We start from the raw sequence: 22,290 nt of genomic DNA, 5'->3' as shown, positions 1-22,290 counted from the left end.
ACCATGGGCATTTTGAAGTGTAGGCGGGATGACCCTAACACATACACTTACACTAGTGTTTGTTCCACTTAGGTCCACCGTGGAACTTCTTACAATGTCCCTCCCCCCTACCCTACTTCATGCATGGGCATGCGGCGCTAGGGGGGGGCACTTGCACTCCAAGGAGGCATGCGCAAAGTGTACTTTGTGGGTAGTTACACTACTGTAAGTCACACAAAAGTCCACCCTGCACACATTTATCCAAGGCATATGCAAACCCCGCTTATAAGGAGAGAAGGGGACAAATCGGTATAGCAACGAGGTTGAATCTCAGTGGATCACTCTACTGCTTGTAATACTAGGCCACATATTTCAGTCATTTACAAATGATTCATCTCCCCAATCGTCTAGAATTTCCATTCACAGCCCTTGGGGCGGCCACTTCTACCGCCTCAATGGAGGCTCTCAACACATGCTCTTGGGGATACACAAGCACCCCTACTATGAGTAGGGTAACAACCAGGGAGGTAGAGAGCACCATGTCTAGCATGGATTTCGACTTAGAGGCGTCCAATCATAATCCTACACATGGTAGCTTTGTTACCCTACTATGAGTAGGGTAACAACCAGGGAGGTAGAGAGCACCATGTCTAGCATAGATTTCGACTTAGAGGCGTCCAATCATAATCCTACACATGGTAGCTTTGTGCCACCAGAAAACTATGAGAATCAACTAAGCATAATGACCAGCTATGAGAATAAACAGTTCCTCTCATACTAGGTTGAATTACTATTATGGTATCACTCCTAGTATGCTAGAACCAACCTGTCTCATGAACGGTCTAAAACCCGGCTCACGTTCCCTATTTGTGGGTGAACAATCAAACACTTGGTGAATGTTTCTTTGCAAAATGATAGGAAGAGCCAACATCCAAGGATCAAAAATCAACGTCACTATGAATGCTTGGCTACCACAAGCCAGTTATCCCTGTGGTAACTTTTCTGACACCTCTAGCTTCAAATCAATCCGAAAGACTAAAGGATTGATAGGCCATGCTTTCATAGTTTGTATTCATATTGAAAATCAAAATCAAATGAGATTTTACCCTTTTGTTCCACACGAGATTTTTATTCTCGTTGGGTTCATCTTAGGACACCTACGTTATCTTTTAAACAGATCGCCCTAGCCAAACTCCCTACCTGACAATGTTTTCTACTTGGATCGGCATGTGAGTGCACCTTAAGATTAGAAGTAGGGGCCAAGCCCTACCTCCACCTCATGGAGTAAGTAAAAGAACATTAAAAGTAGTGGTATTTCAGTTATACCAAAGGCTCCCGCTTATTCTACACCTCTCAAGTCATTTCACAAAGTCAAACTAGAGTCAAGGTTAACACGGTCTTCTTTCCCTACCCTTGATTTTTTTAAGCATGTTCCCTTGGCTGTGGTTTTGCTAGATAGTAGATAGGGACAATAGAAATCTCATTAATCCATGCACATCGCTAATTAGATGACGAGGCATTTGTCTACCTTAAGAGAGTCACAGTTACTCCCATTGTTTACTCACACTTGGCTTAATTTCTTCACTTCACATTGCAGCAACATCCGTGGAGACCATCATAATGCTTTATTTTAATCAAACATTTAGATTTTTGTCAAATTCAAGCCTTAGGCTAAGTATTTCACTTCAAGGATTTTTCACACCCATTAGGGGGCATTTGGACATATTTTGGGCCTTTTACTAATGAAAGTAATCAGCGGACCAATAGGAATAAAGGACTATGCACATTTGGTCTCCTTTGAATATAGGGAGGGAGACTAAGCTATAGGGAGGGGGACTAGGGATAAAGGACTATGCACATTTGGTCTCCTTTGAATATAGGGAGGGAGACTAAGCTATAGGGAGGGGGACTAGGCTTTCAGTACTAATAATTACACTTGTCCCTTTAAAAAAGTAGGGGGTTTAGGGTAGGTATGGTCCCACCATTTTTGTGGCTCAAAAAATCCTTAAAATTTTGAAATTTTTGAGATCCCCCCAAAACTCACATTTCCTCCCAAAAACCCATCTCAAATTTCATTGTAATCAAAAATTTCATTTTCAAGTCCGCTTTCCCTCTTGAACGTCCAAATTAAACTCTTCCTTCCTTTCTCTTCCATCTGTATCTCATTTGCCCAACCCTAATGAAACCATCAAAGCTCGAAACCCTAAACTTTCTCCTCCATCTTAATCTCCCTCCCTGCTCAGAGCTCCATCTCTTTCATCTTCAAGACTCTCGTAAAACCCTAGTCTGCACATCTCTTTCCTTTTCTACTCTAAACATAACCTTTCTACTCTAGATTCCAAGAAGATATGGCTGCACCAAGAAGACCAACGATGATGGTGCTGGGTGGGAGAGGCATTTCGTAAGAGCGCTTGGGTTTATCTATAGCCTGCTGCAATCGGTGGGCCTTACCGAGTTCGACGACGAAATGTACTGGAGCACCATTGGAAAGGTCATTTACAAGGCTTCAAGAAGGCAAGCAATGGAAAACTAGTGGCCACGGTACAGCTTGTTTACACAGCACGAGATATCCATCTTCGCCAACAAACTCGATTTCCATACAATTGTAAGTATCCATGTAGAAAGGGGCATGTGAGATTTTCTGACAAAGATGTTTCAATCTAAGTCAACTTATTTCTTGTTTGCAGATATTTTTCCTTCAAACATGGGAGGAGCAGCCATTGGAAAGCCTTACCGAAACATTTCAAGCATTGCATGCAGACATTGGTCAGGCAATGTTTTCTTGTAAAACAAGTGCAAAACTTCTTAAGGAAAAGGTCTTCTTTTACCGGCACTCCTATTTGGTGCCAAAGCAGGACGATAGGTTTGGTAAGCTACAGATAATCACATCTCCACCCCTATCTTCTATAGAATGGCCAATTCCAGATGCTTGGACTGTAATGGTCATGAAATCAAAGATGCTTTGTGATATACAAGGGTCTTTGAAGTTTGCAAAGCCCTCTCGATCTGTGAGTCTTAGTTGGGTATGCCCAATACATCTTTTTGCCAAGATGTTCAATCAATTTTGTTTCTCACAAACACCCACCATGTTTGTGTGCAAGAAGGTATTAGGTGATGACATGGTAGCCTTGCTTGGAGACCAGTGGAGGACTGTGGAAGGGATACATAAGGATGACACATTCAAGTGCAATATAGTAGAATCTAGTGTCTCATTTCAGTATCTCAAAGCTCGTGCCACACTACACATACGCTTCTATTATGAGCGGTGGATGAAAAAGAATAGTTGGGTCCCAATGCAGGCAGATGAACAAGTTGTTTTGCCTCTTGATATATACGTTCGGTTGCCTAGTGGTGCAATGGAAGTTGTAGGTGCAAGTAGACATTGGAGCCTCCTAAATATTAGAGAGCACCTCAATATCGTGGGAGGTGAGAATATTAGCAGAGCACAATTATAGGAAGATTCGAAAATGACTATAGCCAAAGACCTTGGTAGATCCCGATTGGGATGTTGATGGTATATGGCTCAATTAATGGGGATTTTGAATTTTGTGAATTTTGAAGCTACTTCAAGTATGTTAATTTTGTAAAGTCCTTGCCCTCAAAAGTGTACTGAGCAATGAATTTTTGTCTTGTAACAGCTATGAATTTACAGCAACACTGCGATTATATCTCTCAACACCCCCTCTTAATCGAGATGTTCCACAACTCACCCATCACCCATATCAATGTAGCATTGCACAACCGCAATCGCTATCTCTCAACACTCCCCCTCAATGATACATTGGAGTGTCCATCAACCAAACATGTGTGCGCGTGTCTACCATCTTAGACACCAAGTCCGTTTTAAGCTCGCCGCTCGCCGCTCGCCGCAGCAGAACCACGAGTCCAATTTGAACATAGAAGTTCAGGGGAAACCAACCCATGTGCATCGCTCATGCACACATCACGTGACAACCATTTCAAGCTTCTAGGTGAGCTCGGGCAGGGCGACCCTCATACCATGGGTGATTACAAAATTTTTGTTTTGAGCACGCAGGCTCGTGAACGAGTGCCCATCATTAATTGTGGGTGAAAAATAAAAATTAATGTGTGTGTGAACATCTTCTTAAAAGCCTTGAAAATTGATTGTGTTAATGCACCCTTATAATGGCTAAGGGTTTTTTTTTTTAATAATAAAATTTCTTCAAAGTTAACACATGCTGCCAGCTCTGCTAGTGTGTCATCTGCACACGGCCAGCTTTAATATTGAATATCGCCTGCCAGTATTCTTTCTGTATGGGCCGTGGTGGGTGGCCGTTATCCACCCTCTCTCTCTCCTCCACTTGCGGGTCTGCCGCTTTCCTCTTGCTCTCTGCTGTTGGTTGTAGACGACGAGTGTGCAGAATCTCCTTGAGTCCACGATGCCACATAAGGTAATTGTAGGAGGTCACGCAGGCCTCATGCAGGAGCACGGGGGCACTAGTGTCCGTGCTCAGCTTGAGCTCCATTACAGTCATCCCACCAACGTCCGTGAACTGCAAGCTCTCGGACCCGAAGTTGGCCTGCAGAAGTAGCTGCAGCTGCAAAGCATCCATGGGCTTTTGCTGCTTAACTACAGCTTGTGGCCCCTCACCATGCATCTTACTCACAAAGGAGAATCTTCTCGATGCGATTGGATCCACCGCTTTCTTCTACTCTGAGCTCACCATGCCAGCTTTGATCAGCTGCTTGCTCTAGCTTCTTCAAGAGCCCTGCTGAATTTCTTGAAGGCGCTTGCCTGCTGCATCAACAGTTGATGCTCACCCATCTTCTATTAAGCTTTCTCTACTGTCATTCTGCCTCATTTCTCTCTCAAAGGCGAGGGTTTCCATGGTAGCCATCAACATGGCTATATCAAGCTCTTAAATGAGCTTCCACCAAAGACTTCTCTCTTGCTGTAGATGCTGTAGATGCTGTAGATGCTGCCTTGGGACTGTCTCTCTCAGTTGAAAGCTTTCAACCAAGCTTTCTTCTTCTCCTCTTCCTCAGAAGCTTTTGCCTTAGATTCTCATTGTAATAACCAAACCTTATTTTGGTTTGTGCAGTAGAGGGCCTCCTTCAAAATGGTTACATTGAGCTCCCCATGGAACTCACCTCCTCTTGCCTCAACCATCAAACCTGTCTCTTGATGTTTACATACAGCCTTCAATATGACTGTAGCTAGCTCCCCATTGAGCTCCAAAAGTGCATGCTCCTCTATTGCATACAATCACTCTCTTCAAGTGAAACCATAGGTGCCAAAATAGAATGAATGGCCTTCATTGGCCTCTACAATTTTGCTCAAATCTATGAGCAAACTCAACAAGCATCACCCCCTCTGGTGTGCCCAATCATGGGCTCTTTTCTCAGCCCATAACTCCTTATCTTACCCCTCATTTGGATAAGATTACACCTCCTTACACTCTTTGCCCATTTGCAAAGAACCATGGGATCTTCTCATCCCGTAAAACAGCAACCCTTCATCATTGAGCATTCTTCCATGCTCAATAACAAAAACTTGAGGCAAAACTCACAAAACCAACCTTCTTGAAACACCTTTGTCTCCTTGGCAGCTTCCTTGTTGACACCAAAGACTCCATAGCCTTCATATTTGCTGAAATCTCCATTTTCAGCTTCCATGATGATGAGCAGGTTTTCCATGTTACAAAAATCCCATTTGCAACTCTTGGGCAGCTTCTATGCAACCTCCTTATTTTGCAAATCTCCTCTCAAACTTAAGAATGGCAGCTCCAAATCTCTCTCAAATCCTCACAAATACAAATCCAAATGATAATACGAGTGTGCATTTTTTTTATAAATAACTAAAAATAATGCTTAATCAAAGAACTCGTAACCAAGAAATCTATATATAAATATTCACCATGACCAAGAGCCCACCCAAGCTCTGATACCATGTTAACAATCCAAAAATGGGATTGATCATGGTAAAGGACATAGATTAAGCAACATAATTAAGGAGGATTAAACCACACTAAGAACTCCATAAGAGAGAGAGAGAGAGAAATTGCACACTCAACACTTGATCTCTATTGCATATCACAAATGAACCATACAATGATATAGGCTTATCCCACTTTACATGTCATCATCCATGTGGCAACTCCTTTTCCACTCTTTTGGTCAACACTCACACACCATTCAATATTACATGTGGCATTCCTATCTTGCCACAATATCTTACACCTTTAGGGTGCTTTCCCACATACACACAACACCGCGATTACATCTCTCAACAGTCCTTGCCCTTGCCTGCAAAAAATGGAAGCTTCCTCTTTGCCTTTCCCACATACACACAACACCGCGATTACATCTCTCAACAGTCCTTGTCCTTGCCTGCAAGAAATGGAAGCTTCCTCTTTGCCTTGCCCTTGCTTCCCTTCTCAGGGACTCCTTGTTTAAAGCTGAAATGCTTAATAGGGGAATGAAACGGCATCTTTTTTCTCTTCTTTGATACACTACTGCCAGCAACAACTGGTGGAAGTGGCGAGTCAGGGTCATCAGTGTTGCCATATATATAGGCAGTGATGTGTGTGAACACACTTAGGACCGCCGGGGCACTTTTTCCCTCTTTAGGAGGTTTTTTCCCCCGGCTTGTATATACGCCCATCATTCTAGGGCTAACTTATCTTTTGTACATTGACACAATCTAACACACTTTGTGTTGTGTGCATTCTTGCTTCTTCTTCTCCAAGCTTTGTGTGCTTTCCTGCAACCCTAATTCCAACAATTGGTATCAGAGCAGGCATCGGCTCCTAGGGCTACGCCGCCAGCACCCTCCGACTCACGTTCTCCGATTGAGGTGAGCTTTCACGAGCACTTGCAGGCCCCTACACTCTGCAAAACAGCCCGAAGGCCCTGCGTTCTCAGAATTTGCATCTGAGGTCGTTTCGGGCTCCATTTTTGCATTTCAAGTTCTGCACAGGTGTTTTCGTCATTTTCTGCAGAAATTTTGACAGTGTAGTTTTCTACAAAACAAGCATACGTATTCTATTGTGGCCCGTGCTACATAGCACGAGTTGTTTTCTATTCAGTCTTTGCTTCATTACAGGTAGCTTTTGCATCAGTTTCAGTCAGTGGCCATGGCTGATAACAGCAATGATGTATTTCGTATGTTGTCTGCTGAAGACAAACTGGATGGAGACAACAACTACCCACTTTGGGCATACATGATGCAGCATGTTTTGGTTGCAAAAGGAGTGTGGAACATTGTGCAGGGTACGGATGTACGTCCAGTTTCTGTGGATATAGGATCTGTTGAGGATGTTTCTTCTCCTATTAGTAGGTCTGTAACTTCTTCTCCTTCCACAGGTAGACAATAAGTCTGAGAAGGCTCTTGATAAAGGCAAGAAAAAGACCAGGTGTGCAACTATTGTAAGGCAAATGATCATGTCATTAAGAATTGCCCTAAGCTAAAGGCTAAAGAGGCAAAGAAGAAAGAGTCAAATGCAGCCACAATAGCGGATGCTTCTACAAATGCAGATTCTGTAAATGTTGTGCAGGATATAGAATGGGCGTTTAGCGTGTATTGCCAGTATGACCCATCTGTACATGATGCATGTTTGGCAGTTTTTGTTGACTCTCATGTATGGTATTTTGACAGTGGTGCTACAAAGCACATTACCTCGCATCGTGATATGTTCACTTGTCTTGAGGCTGTCCCTAATGGGAATACTGTCACATGTGCCAATAATGCTTCTTACCCAGTGAAGGGCGTTGGTAAAATTATGCTTACTGCTGCAAATGGCAGTGCTTTCACACTTTCAGATGCTTTGTATGTGCCAGGGATAAAGAAAAATCTATTGTCTGTCTCTGCGCTTGCTAGACTTGGACTTGTAGTCAAATTTGTGGATGACAGATGTACTGTTCATGATTTGACTTCTGGTGATACGATTATTGTATCTGGCACCTTGTTTCGTGGGCGTATAGGCTCAATTCTTATGACAAGTGTGTGGAAGATTCAGCAAATGCAGTTTCTAATAAAAAGGCAGTTTCAGATGCAAAACTATGGCATGCTCGTTTTGGTCATCTGAACTTTGCTAATTTGCTGCATTTGCAGAAATTTGATATGGTTGCTTCATTGCCCCCTCTTGAGGCACCATCGAAACATGTTTGTGAAGGCTGTATTTTGGGCAAAATGCAGCGTTCTGCGTTTCCAAAGGATGGTTCTGTGCGGGCCACTCGCAAATTGCAACTGGTACATAGTGATGTATGTGGGCCTATGCAAACTCCGTCATTTGGTAAACACTTGTACTTCGTGACTTTCATTGATGATTACTCAAGGCATGCATGGGTATATCCACTGAAGGCAAAGTCCGAAGTGTTTTTGTGCTTCAAACAGTTTTTTCTTATGGTTGAAAATGTATCCAATTGTACTGTGGACACCCTTATGATCGAGGGGGGGAGTACATGTCTAAAGAGTTTGATGCATTTCTGGCTAGTCGTGGGATAAAACACCAATGTACAATGCCGTATACCCCTCAGCAAAATGGTGTTGCTGAGAGAGAAAACAGGTCACTTATGGAGATGGCACGATGTATGGTCAAGAGCCAAGCTTTGCCACATGCATTTTGGCTTGAGGCTGTCATGTGTGCTGCATATGTACTCAACAGGTGTCCCACTAAGGCCTTGCAGTCTATTACTCCATACGAAGCTTGGCATGGCAGGAAGCCTTCTATTGGTCACTTGCGTGTCTTTGGTTGCTTGGCCTATGCTTTAGTGCCTGTGCAACAACGCAGAAAATTGGATGATAAGGCTGTCAAATGCATTTTTGTTGGTTACAGTGCTGAGAGCAAGGGTTACAGATTGTATCATCCGCAGTCAAAGCGTATCTTGATTAGTTGAGATGTTGTTTTTGTGGAAGATGTTGTGCAGCCTTTGTTATCATGTACCAAAGAGACAGGTGTGAGCTCACGGGATGTATTACATTGTTGCCTCTGTTTACAGGTGGGAATTCAAATGTAAGTCCTAATGAGGCAAATATTCAGCCTATGCAGATTTCAAACGACATCATAGATCAACCTATTTCTAATGCAGATTTACAGGATGTAATTTCTGAGGATAGGGCTGAAAATGAGCAGGCTAGAGGTATGCCTAAATGGCTGGTGCAAACCTTGCGTGATAGTAAAATTGATGCACCTATGACTAGTCGTACTCGTTCAGGTTTTCAGCATGCCTCTTATACATCAGATTGTTATGCTTTGGCTGTGTCTAGTATGTGTGGAGAGGAAGAACCTCTTTCATTTGATGAGGCACAAAATTCAGAAAATTGGTTGGCTGCAATGCAAAGTGAATATGATGCTATAATGAAGAATGGTACATGGTCTTTGTGTGATTTGCCTATTGGTAAAAAGGCCATTGGATGTAAGTGGGTTTTTAAGTTGAAACGAAAGCCAGATGTCAGTGTTGATCGCTATAAGGCTAGACTTGTTACAAAAGGTTATGCTCAAGAAAAGGGCATTGATTTTGATGAGACCTTTGCTCCCACTTGTCATATGACTACCATTCGAAGCATTTGTACATTGGCAGCTCATAATGGTTGGAATATACATCAGCTGGACATAAAGACTGCGTTCTTGAATGGAGATTTGTATGAGGGGGTATATGTATCGCAGCCTCGTGGTTTTGTTCAAAGAGGGCAGGAAAACAAAGTGTGCAGGTTGAAAAAGGCTTTATATGGTTTAAAGCAAGCTCCACGAGCTTGGTATGAAAAGATACATGCATATTTGACTGCACATGGGTTTCAGAATAGTCCAACAGAAAGCACTTTGTATGTTAAACGTGTGGATGGTGTACATCTAATCATTGCTCTCTATGTCGATGACATGCTGCTCACAGGACCAAATGAGAGTCATATTGCTGATTTTAAGGCTGATTTGAATGCCTCTTTTGAGATGTCAGATTTGGGGCATTTGCATCATTATTTGGGGATACAATTTAAGCAGTGTGATGGAGGTATTGCTTTGTGTCAGACAAAGTATATTGAGACATTGTTGCGGAGATTTGGCCTTGAAGACTGCAAGCCTATTGCTACTCCAATGGAGACAGGTTTGAAGTTGAGTCTTCATGATGCTGGAGATCACTTTGATGTCACACTCTATCAGACAGCTATTGGTTGCCTCATTTATGTATGCATTTACGAGGCCAGACATTCAGTTTGCAGTCTCACAGGTGAGCAGGTTTATGCATAGCCCAGGGTCTCAGCATTGGAAGGCAGTTAAACGCATCTTTCGCTACTTGAGTGGCACCATACATCTTGGGTTGTTTCATCCCAAGGGGGGATCGTTGCCGCCAGATTTACATGCTTTTTCGGACTCAGATTGGGCTGGTTGCTATGACACAAGAGTGTCCACAAGTGGTTTTTGTTTCATGCTCGGTAGCTCATGCATATCTTGGTTGAGCAAGAAGCAACCTACTGTGGCCACTTCTAGTTGTGAAGCTGAGTACAGGGCAGCTTTCACAGCTACGGTTGAGTGTGTGTGGCTCAGACGGCTTATGGCTGACTTGGGTGTTGGACAGGAGTCTGCCACCTCTATCTTTACTGACAGTCAGAGCGCATTGGCAGTTGCGAGAAACCCAGTTTTTCATGCTCGCACAAAGCACATTGAGGTGCATTATCACTATGTCAGGGAGAGACTCTCAGTAGGAGAGATCAGCTTGGCCTATGTGCCAACACAGGACAACCTCGCCGATCTTTTCACAAAGGCGCTTCCTCGTGAGAAGTTTGAAGCTTTCCGCAAAGCTTTGGGCTTGCTCCCCTTTGTGGACTGATCTACTTTGGGCATGGCACTCCCCTATACATGAGTGCCAGCTCTCGTTCACACTATCACTCCCAGGGGGGATTTGTTGCCATATATATATAGGCAATGATGTGTGTGAACACACTTAGGACCGTCGGGGCACTTTTTCCCTCTTTAGGAGGTTTTTTACACTTGCAAATCTATGCTACGATGACGACACAAAACTGCCTACACATAGCTATACACATAGCTACATGTGTGCTTTGACTTATGTCATCTTACTTACACCCCACACACATTTAAAGTATGTGTGAGGTGAAGTGCCTTCCCCCAGACTTTTTTTTATCGTGATCTTGTGGGGCTGCCTTTCTTGGCGTTGCTTGATTCGCCTAAGGTTAGTGCTGCGCTTGATACACCTTGCAACAGAGCGCCCGCTTGTTGGCACTTCATTTGCTTCGCCTATACATCTTGCTTGCCACCTGGCGCTTGATTCGCCTAAGGTTAGTGCTGCGCTTGATACACCTTGCTGCAGAGCCCGCTTGGCACTTCATTTGCTTTCGCCTATAAGGCTCAGTGCCTCGTTTTGATACGCCTGCTTTTGGCACTTGATTCGCCTAAGGCTCTCAGTTCTATGCTTGATATGCCCTTCTGCAGTGCTCGCTTGGCACTTGATTCGCCCAAGGCTCATCAATGCCATGCCCGCTTGCTAGGTGCTACATTTCGCTTTGTAGGTTGTTCTTCACAGCCAGCCTTCACTCCACAGCGCCTGTGTGCCTTGCCAACAGCCCCACGCTGCCTTATACGCCTTACTTTACGCCTAAGTGCCTTTCCACCTAACCAGAAGAGAGACCTCAACTGCTCCCTCTTCTTCAAAAGCTTTACATCTTTCATAGTCGTGCAGAACTCATAAAAACAAGAGAACTTGAACCATTGTAAAAAACAAGATGAGTTAAGGCTTATCTCTTTCTGATACCAACATTGCATCTTTCATAGTAGTGCAGAACTCATAAAAACAAGAGAACTTGAACCATTGTAAAAAACAAGATGAGTTAAGGCTTATCTCTTTCTGATACCAACATTGCATCGTCGTAATCACTACCATAGCACAAGAGGTAGTCTCACCACCCAACATAGAGGAATGTGGATAAGTGTCCACATTGCCGGCTCATATAGTGGCATGTCTACTCACACTAGTTCGCCGCCTACAGTCCTCTGACCCGAGCACATCACCCCTGAACCCCAAACACACTCGCCACATGCGCTCCGACGTGTGGACTTCGTGTTCCGTCGAGCTACGTCGCCACTATGAGCAACTCATAAATGCCGTTAAGGCTACGTGATAAACCCACTGTCCCTTCTAGTTGTGAAGCTGAGTACAAGGCAACGTTTAGCTACAGTTGAGTGTGTTTGGCTTAGGCACCTTATTGATTGGGGTATTAGCGAGTTCTCAATCACTACCATCTTTACTGACAGTCAAAGCGCTATGGCAGTTGCGAGGAATCCAGTTTACAAAGACTCTCCCACAAGAGAAGTTTCAAGCTTTTCGCAAAGCTTTAAAGTTACTTCCCTTTGGAGACTAGTCTGGGCTCCCTATCACATTCTAAATAGCCTGGCACATCTTTGTACTTCTAGTGCTAGCTCACTCCTTATTCACATCATCACTCCAGGGGGGATTTGTAGGCATATTTGGTAGTAATGTGTGTGAACACACTAGGACTACTCGGGACACTTTTTCTCTTTTTAGTGGGTTTTTTCTCCTATGCTAGATTACACCCATCTTGGGGTATACATTTCATCTTTGTATAGCACACATTCATTATCTATCTATCATCTCATTATGTTCTCCCTTGAGCTTCTCCACTACGTGCATGCGTGCGTGTGCATGTGCGTGCGTGTGTGTGTGTGTGTGTGTGTGCATTCCTGCAACCCTATTTCCAATACTCTAATCTTGTTGGGGTGACCTTCCTTTTGTTGTTACTGAGATGCATCGTCACCATCCTTGTCCTTGGCTGTGTGAGTTGTGTCTTCTTCCTCTTCCTTTACATAGAGTGTTGGCTTCACAGATCTATAAAATTTGTGGACTGTCCTATATTCATCATCCGAGGGGTAGGTCACATGCATATAGTGTGGGATGTTTGTTGGTGCTCATGAGTTAGAGTTGCTTCCAAATCCTATGATGCAAAACTAGGATATGTCGATGGGTTTTTATATAGTACTGGTCCCCACGATGAGATGGTTGTAAGGTTCATCCACTGCATCATAGCCAGGTGTGTCCATTGAATGGCTTTGTTGATGATGTTTGTGGAGACTAGGTATGGGCATAGCTCATTGAGAAACAAAAGATCAATGGTCCCCTTCATTTAGGCATGGTTGAAGAAGTTAAGGACTTTGCAACACCAGGATTGAAGGTTGAGATAGAGGACATGGTGAGGGAAATAGAAGATGCTGGAGGGATTTGTGAAGGAGATTGTGTTTTGGAAGAAGAGCATGGCGAGGGTGACGTGGGAAGTGTACGACACCTTGAAGAGGATTGTGTGAAAGATGGAAGTGGTGATCTCTTTGTCGATGTAGATGAAAGTGGGGATCTCTTTGTTGATGTAGTGTTGTGTTGGAGGAGGTTGAGCTCTAGGAGGCTAGAGGAGGCTAGTTGGGGAGGGATAGCAAGGTTTGGAAGGTTGGTTGCATCCATCAAGATGTCAACTTTCTTCTCTATTTCAAGGGTGACTTGCTCTTGTTGTGGCTTGGCTATCATCTCTATTATCTATTGTTCTATCTGAGTAATGGTATGATCTTTTGCTTTGATGGCCCTCTTGAAGTCCTTGTGTTGCTCAAACATCTTGCTATTGACTTCGTCCACGAGCTATTGTCTGTTTCGTGTCATTATCTCACCCTTTATGTTGCAAAAAGTAGCCTGGATGAGTTCCTCATATGTTTGCACCCTCACTACTCTAGCTCTCTTAACTTCTATTTACATCACCTCTAGCTCTCTTCACTTCTATTTACATCACCTCTAGCTCTCTCTAGCTCTCTTGACTTCTATCTACTCCTTTTGGCATGCCATAAATTCAATCATGTGCCCACCGAGACTAGACATGCTCTTCGAGGGCCTGGTTGTGCCACCTACTCTAGCTGCCACTTTCCATGTTGGTGTGTCCATCAGATTTGTCTCTAGAAATTTGGCAAAGGCATCAATAACATATGTTTCCTTATCCATCCTTTGCTTCTCGGGTTGAGGAGAGTTTGAAGGGGAGGGATCGAGTGGGCGTGCTGCTTGTTCGGGGTGGCCAAACCTTGGTGGCTATATGGTTCAAGGAGCTCTTCCTGCCCATCAAAAGAGCATAGTAAAGAACATTCATGAGGACCATAGCCAACTGGCCAGGTTTGCGCAAATGATATGGAGCTTATGATGGATGTGGTCAGCCTAGCCCACTGGCAAACCCTTCTTGAGATGGGTGAGGTTGCACACCTGCTGTACCTATCTGTCCACCTGAGGTTGGTTAGTATGATGAGGACCCTCGCTAGGGTACTCAGGTTCGACTGAGAATTATCTTCCCACTTCACAGTATCCTTGACTAGGCCTCTGATGATGTCTTAGACCATGCCTTGTGCTCAGTTTCTTTTGATATGGTTATGTGGCTCTAGGTAGGTGCAAGGCTTCACGAACAACATCCCTGGTCAAGGCTAATGTCAAGTCAGCTCATGTAGAATCTCAAGATGTGCCAGGTATTGAGATATGTCTCATGAGAGGAAGTAATTCTAAAGCATGTGCTGAGGTCTGTGGCCCCAAAGTCGGAAGAGCTAATAGCCTACCGAATCCGAGTCTATCCATGTGATCCATGACGTCTAGTCATTTAGCGACCTAGTAACACTCCTATGAGCTTGTGATCCACCTTCTTCTCGGACTGGATCTTGTTGTGGATCGTGTAGCCTCTGACTTCTCGGGGCAACTCTGCTCCCAATGGGGAGAAGTCAATGTGGCTACCAATTGTTACTCAAAGAGTTTGGGGACCTTTATGGCCTTCCTCTTCTTGGTGGGTGTGAGAAGCATTATATCCAAGGAGGTGTTTGATGTCCATGCTTGCAACTACCATGATGACAATGGGAAGATAGAGGGCTGAGAGGATGGGAGGATTCTGGATAAAATTTGAAAGAGTCTAGCTAACTGGAGAATGAATGGTGGAAAATGAGAGGGGGCCCCCTTGTTTATATAGTTTTTGCTTGGGAACGTACGTATGCAAGTGGAAACGTGCATACATACAGCGGCATACATACGGTCGCCTACTTTGAATGTTCATGCAATGTGTGCAATGTGCATGCATAGATGAAATGTGGAAACATATATGCACAGATGTGAACATACGTGCATAGAAAGAAATGTGCATGCACAGGAGTGAACATGCATGTGTAGGCAAGAACGTGCATGCACATCATGTACATGCAACTTTTTTTATAAACTTTAAATGCAATGAATATGCAGGTATGGTGTTGGGTCGTGCTGATAGAGTGTCTTTATTAATGATAGCAATAACGGTGATGGGTTGTACCATGGACCGGGTTTTCACCCACCATGGCCCCCCCATCCCAAGATGTACCTCGAAGGCTAGTGATTAGAGAACCCTTTTACATAACTAGTATTAGCTTCCTAGCGGGTGGTGGACTCTCCTTCTCAAGTTCCATCCCTTTGCATTCTTCTATTTATGCTTTCTTCTTTGCTCCTTTTTGACTATTTTTTCTGCTTTCTTTGATATTTTTATTGTTTTTTCTAATTGGTGTCCCTTTTCATTTGGCCAGGGTGAGATACATGTTTTTGACCCATTTAGTGAGGCTTGAGAGGGATGCTGGTTATAGTAGGGAAATGGGTGGCTTCACGCTCCTTTAGCTATATCATAGGCTTTTGAGTTTGATGTGGAAGGCACATCTTGTTCATGGTGTGGTCGGAGATGGCCAAGGGGCTCCATGGATTCTTCAATTTTGGCCTTACCTTTTGTTGCTAGGACTTCACATGGGGTTTCAATGGTGTTGGTAGCTTTGGGTTGCCATTTCCATTGCTCCTTGTTATGATTGAAGAGGTTGGGGGTAACGTTGGTACTTGGGCAAGTAGTAGAAGAGTAGACCACTAGAAGTGTCATAGGTAGCCACCATCTTTGGGTAGTGCTCCTTTGTCAGGGGGTTGCCCTCTTTGACTGGTTGGTTTCGACTACACTGCCTTGGGTAGCGAGAGTTGTGTGTGACTGGCATAGTACCCTTAGGCTTCCAACAACTCCTTTTCAGACAAACCATGTTTCTAGTTTAGGGTTGGGGCTCGATGTTTTGCAACGTAATCCGGTTGGTGACATGGTTGTTACTTTGTCTAAGGTATCTAGATTTTCTTTTGTCCTTCATAATGACAAGTAATTAAGTACAAGCCACATAATCTCAATGCATTAGAGTTGATCCAAGTACATACTTTTATAGCTCTCATGGAGCTCCCATCTCACAAGATATGTGCACCCTAGTGCAAACCATGTGTCCATAAATGTTCACACTACACGTGCCTCTTTGCACTTTCCATGTGCTACATTTTTTACCTTTGACTTCATCTTTTACAAATAACCATACAAATCAACCTTTGCTAATGTGCCTTTAGTCTATCCTTTTCTAATGTGCATGCATGCCAGCAATCGTTTGCTATGTGACTAATTTTTCCACAATGATGACAAGTTATCTTTGTCCTTGATGCTTCTCTAGTCCTCAGCCTTGGTCCTCTTGAGAGAAGAGTGCTTTCTCCTCACTTAATGTAGCTTGAGTTGCCTTCCCTCGAATCTGCTTCTCTTCTTCTATGAGTGTTGCTTCCACTCTTGTGATGGTTGGATCTGTGAGGTTCTTCAAGGTAGCCACCGAGGGCCCATACTCCTCAAGTGTCATGCTTTTTAATAATATGGCTATGGTGTCCTCTTCTTCTACTTAATTCTTGCCAAAATTTGCGCTAAATGCTTGCAAGCCCACAAGCCTGGCTTTTTCTTTGCTATGATGCATATTCTTGATGATATTTGACAAGACTTGAGCTGTGAGCTCCTTAGGGTATGGGCAAGACACTCGCAAGAGAGCTTGGCCCAATTCGGCGCAGACACAGAGAACGGTGTAGAAGGCCAGTTTGTAAACCAGCGCGAAATCTGGACACGAAGTGATGAATTTGGTCAATTCCTCCACATCATAGGGTCGCCTAGTGATGAGGAAGATATGGATAGAAAGTTTTCCTAAATTATGTAGAGGATTGGAAGAACAAGCCCCTTCAAATTCATCACAAGGGAGAAAGAGGGATAATGTGGGATTAGTGGACTTAATCAAGATTAATAAAGCCTATTTTTTTTACTAGCTTGAGATGGGATGAGTGAAGAAGCATGGCTCTGATACCATGTTGAGAAATCAAGTATGGTTTGAGCTCATGGAGGATCAAAGCATATGGAAATTATGATTAAGTATATGATTAAAGTAATACCAATTGTGATTAAGCTAATAGCAAGATAATGACAAGTAATTAAGTATAAGCCACATAACCTCATTACATTAGAGTTGATCCAAGTACATCCTTTTATAACTCTCATGGAGCTCTAATCTCACAACATGTGTGCACCCTAGTGCCAACCATGTGTCCATAAATGCTCACACTACATGTGCCTCCTTGCACTTTCCATGTGTTACCTGTTTGACCTTTGATTTCACATTTTACAAATGACCATACAAATCAACCTTTGCCAATGTACCCTTAGTCTATCATTTTCTAATGTGCATGCTCGTCCCCTTTCTCTACTCATGTTGCACCCTCACATATTGCATTTCTTAATAGCACCTTGTAGTTTCTTCACAACCATTTGAGGAATGGGGCATTGACTTTGTTAGACTGATTAGTCTAGTGGCTTAAGGAACTCAAGTATGATTTGTCATTGCCGCTACCAAATGGGCTGAGGCCTAGGTTATCATCATAAAGGCTAATGTCAGAGCAACAACCAAATTACTTTACGATAATATAATTGCTAGATTTGGGTGTCCACTTGAACTAGTAATAAGCAACAGAGGGACTCATTTCATCAATGATGTAATCAAGTTTGTGCTGAGTGAATTCATGATTCTACACTATAAATCCTCACCCTACCACCCCCAAGCCAATGGCCAAGCTGAAAGCACTAACATGATTGTCTGTGCTATCCTAACCAAGACAGTCGAAGCTTCATGCAATGACTGGGAACAAAAGTTGCTATTTGCTCTTTGCCTTACATAACTGCCTATAAAAGTGGCCATCTATGTTACACCATTCAACTTGGCATACGGAACAAATGCCATCATTTCTATTGAATTATTAATACCAAGATTAAGAATTGATGTCAAGGAAATAAAAATCTTGACCAATTGATAATTTGAGCTTGACTATTTAGGAGAAGCTAGATTGTGTGCCGGTCTACGGAATGATAGTTGAAAAGCTAAGGTGAAAATGATGGGTTGATGAAAATCTCAAAGACAAAGATAAAGTCGGGGACATGGTCTTCATTTACAACATAAAAAACCAAAAGTGCAAGCTAAAGTACAAAGGAATGGGTCCATTGCTAGTGTGCAAATTCACACCTCAAGGATCTGCTCACATATTGAAACACTTGATGGTGTGGAGATGAAAGGATTCTTTAATGGTAGCAAACTTAGACACTATTATGGCCCTTTAACTGCAAACTTTGAAGGCCATCACTAAAACAAAGAAGAAAAAATAAAAGAGGCTACAATAAAATAAGAGGCCTAGCACAAAGCTTAAGTTAGGCAAGACATGTTGCGTAATTTCCACATCTCCATTAGCGTGACCCGGGTCGTCGACCCGATAGAGGAGGACTTCCACTAGACTTTGGCTAAGCATGACCACAAAAATTAGTCTAGAACAAAAGATGGTGCTCATGGACACACGGGCACTATTCCATAACCTTGAAAATGCTCTGAAAGGTTACTATGAGCTCAAACCATACTTGATTTCAACAAGTGCAAGGGAATTTTGTCATAGTTGTCAACGCTAACATTCATTACATCCTTTTAGAAATTCAATTGTATCTCCAAACAAAGTTGGCCACCACAAGCCTGTTAATAGAACTTTCTTTATGGTGTTGATGTTGCCATATATATATAGGCAGTGATGTGTGTGAACACACTTAGGACCGCCGGGGCACTTTTTCCCTCTTTAGGAGGTTTTTTCCCCCGGCTTGTATAATCGCCCATCCTTCTAGGGCTAACTTATCTTTTGTACATTGACACAATCTAATACACTTTGTGTTGTGTGCATTCTTGCTTCTTCTTCTCCAAGCTTTGTGTGCTTTCCTGCAACCCTAATTCCAACAATTGGTATCAGAGCAGGCATCGGCTCCCAGGGCTACGTCGCCAGCACCCTCCGACTCACGTTCTCCGATTGAGGTGAGTTTTCACGAGCACTTGTAGGTCCCTATACTCTGCAAATAGGCCCGCACGGCTTTGCGTTCTCAGAAATCGCATCTGAGGTCGTTTCGGGCTCCGTTTTTGCATTTCAAGTTCTGCACAGGTGTTTTCGTCATTTTCTGCAGAAATTTCGACAGTGCAGTTTTCTGCAAACCAGGCATACGTATTCTATTGTGGACCGTGCTACATAGCACGAGTTGTTCTCTATTCAGTCTTTGCTTCATTATAGGTTGCTTTTGCATCAGTTTCAGTCAGTGGCCATGGCTGATAACAGCAATGGTGTATTTCGGATGTTGTCTGCTGAAGACAAACTGGATGGAGACAACAACTACCCACTTTGGGCATACATGATGCAGCATGTTTTGGTTGCAAAAGGAGTGTGGAACATTGTGCAGGGTATGGCTGTACGTCCAGGTTCTGTGGATGTAGAATCTGTTGAGGATGTTGCAGGTTCTAGCAGCGCTACTGTTGCTACTATTTTACCCACTGTTGAACAAGCTCGTTGGGATGGTAAAGATGCGTAGTCTCATGCCTTGATTGCACTTTCTGTCAAACGTAACATCACCCCACATATTCGTTCAGCTAAAACAGCAAAACAGGCTTGGGATATTCTAGCTGGTTTTTGTATGCAGGTCGTAATGAGGCAAAAATCGCTTACCTGCGTAAAGAGCTAGAATTGAAGATTATGCAAGAAGATGATGACATGAATGTTTTTCTTGCTGAGATTAAAGATCTCAAAGAATAGTTGATTTCTGCAGGTGAGATTATTCCTGATCATTCTCTTGTGCAGACTGTTCTTGATGCTTTACCTGAGACATATCAGACTTTTGCTTCCACGTGGAGACTTCTTAATGAGGACAGACCTGATGCTGTCAAGTATGATACTTTAGTCAACAAGCTCTTGCAAGAAGCGCAGTCCAGGCAAAACAGGGCCAGGCAGCGTGCAGTTGATCAAGCATTTATTACTGCCCAGCAGCAGAGAAGATGGTAAGGTAGTCCCTTCCACTGTTTCTTCTCCTATTAGTAGGTCTGCAACTTCTTTTCCTTCCACAGGTAGCAACAATAAGTCTGAGAAGGCTCTTGATAAAGGCAAGAAAAAGACTAGGTGCAACTATTGTAAGGCAAATGATCATGTCATTAAGAATTGCCCTAAGCTAAAGGCCAAAGAGGCAAAGAAGAAAGAGTCAAATGCAGCCACAATAGCGGATGCTTCTACAAATGCAGATTCTGTAAATGTTGTGCAGGATACAGAATGGGCGTTTAGCGTGTATTGCCAGTATGACCCATTTGTACATGATGCATGTTTGGCAATTTCTGTTGACTCTAATGTATGGTATTTTCACAGTGGTGCTACAAAGCACATTACCTCGCATCATGATATATTCACTTGTCTTGAGACTGTCTCTAATGGGAATACTGTCACATGTGCCAATAATGCTTCTTACCTAGTGAGGCGTTGGTAAAATTATGCTTACTGCTGCAAATGGCAGCGCTTTCACACTTTCAGATGCTTTGTATGTGCCAGGGATAAAGAAGAATCTATTGTCTGTCGTCTCTGCGCTTGCTAGACTTAGATTTGTAGTCAAACTTGTGGATGGCAGATGTACTGTTCATGATTTGACTTCTGGTGATACGATTATTGTATCTGGCACCTTGTTTCGTGGGCTGTATAGGCTCAATTCTTATGACAAGTGTGTGGAAGATTCAGCAAATGCAGTTTCTGATGAAAAGGCGGTTTCAGATGCAAAACTATGGCATGCTCGTTTTGGTCATCTAAACTTTGCTAGTTTGCTGCGTTTGCAGAAATTTGATATGGTTGCTTCATTGCCCCCTCTTGAGGCACCATTGAAACATGTTTGTGAAGGCTGTATTTTGGGCAAAATGCAGCGTTCTGTGTTTCCAAAGGATGGTTCTGTGCGGGCCACTCGCAAATTGCAACTTGTACATAGTGATGTATGTGGGCCTATGCAAACTCCGTCATTTGGTAAACACTTGTACTTCGTGACTTTCATTGATGATTACTCAAGGCATGCATGGGTATATCCACTGAAGGCAAAGTCCGAAGTGTTTTTGTGCTTCAAACAGTTTTTTCTTATGGTTGAAAATGTATCCAATTGTACTGTGGGCACCCTCCGTTCTGATCGAGGGGGGGAGTACTTGTCTAAAGAATTTGATGCATTTCTGGCTAGTCGTGGGATAAAACACCAATGTACAGTGCCGTATACCCCTCAGCAAAATGGTGTTGCTGAGAGGAAAAACATGTCACTTATGGAGATGGCACGATGTATGGTCAAGAGCCAAGCTTTGCCACATGCGTTTTGGCTTGAGGCTGTTTATGTGTGCTGCATATGTACTCAACAGGTGTCCCACTAAGGCCTTGCAGTCTATTACTCCATACGAAGCTTGGCATGGCAGGAAGCCTTCTATTGGTCACTTGCGTGTCTTTGGTTGCTTGGCCTATGCTTTAGTGCCTGTGCAACAACGCAGAAAATTGGATGATAAGGCTGTCAAATGCATTTTTGTTGGTTACAGTGATGAGAGCAAGGGTTACAGATTATATCATCCGCAGTCAAAGCATATCTTGATTAGTCGAGATGTTGTTTTTGTGGAAGATGCTGTGCAGCCTTTGTTATCATGTACCAAAGAGACAGGTGTGAGCTCCACGGATGTATTTGATACATTGTTGCCTCTCTTTACAGGTGGGAATTCAAATGTAAGTCCTAATGAGGTAAATATTCAGCCTATGCAGATTTCAAACGACATCATAGATCAGCCTATTTCTGATACAGTTTTACAGGATGTAATTCATGAGGATAGGACTGAATATGAGCAGGCTAGAGGTATGCCTAAATGGCTGGTGCAAACCTTGCGTGATAGTAAGATTGATGCACCTATGACTAGTCGTACTCGTTCAAGTTTTCAGCATGCCTCTTATACATCAGATTGTTATGCTTTGGCTGTGTCTAGTATGTGTGAAGAGGAAGAACCTCTTTCATTTGATGAGGCACAAAATTCAAAAAATTGGTTGGCTACAATGCAAAGTGAATATGATGCTATAATGAAGAATGGTACATGGTCTTTGTGTGATTTGCCTATTGGTAAAAAGGCCATT

General features: G+C 43.2%; 1 pseudogene; it reads right to left on the bottom strand.

Annotated features, from left to right (window-relative positions):
• Positions 1–282: 282 nt before the first annotated feature.
• On the bottom strand, positions 283–1,398 carry LOC147640101 (25S ribosomal RNA; annotated as a pseudogene).
• Between the last annotated feature and the right edge of the window lie 20,892 nt (positions 1,399–22,290).

The sequence above is a fragment of the Cibotium barometz genome, chromosome 3 (genome assembly GCF_041138505.1).
Source record: "Cibotium barometz isolate CiBa-2024 chromosome 3, ASM4113850v1, whole genome shotgun sequence".
NCBI lineage: Eukaryota > Viridiplantae > Streptophyta > Polypodiopsida > Cyatheales > Cibotiaceae > Cibotium > Cibotium barometz.
Note: the sequence above shows the minus strand (reverse complement) of the source record. Positions and strands in the feature narration are given on the sequence as shown.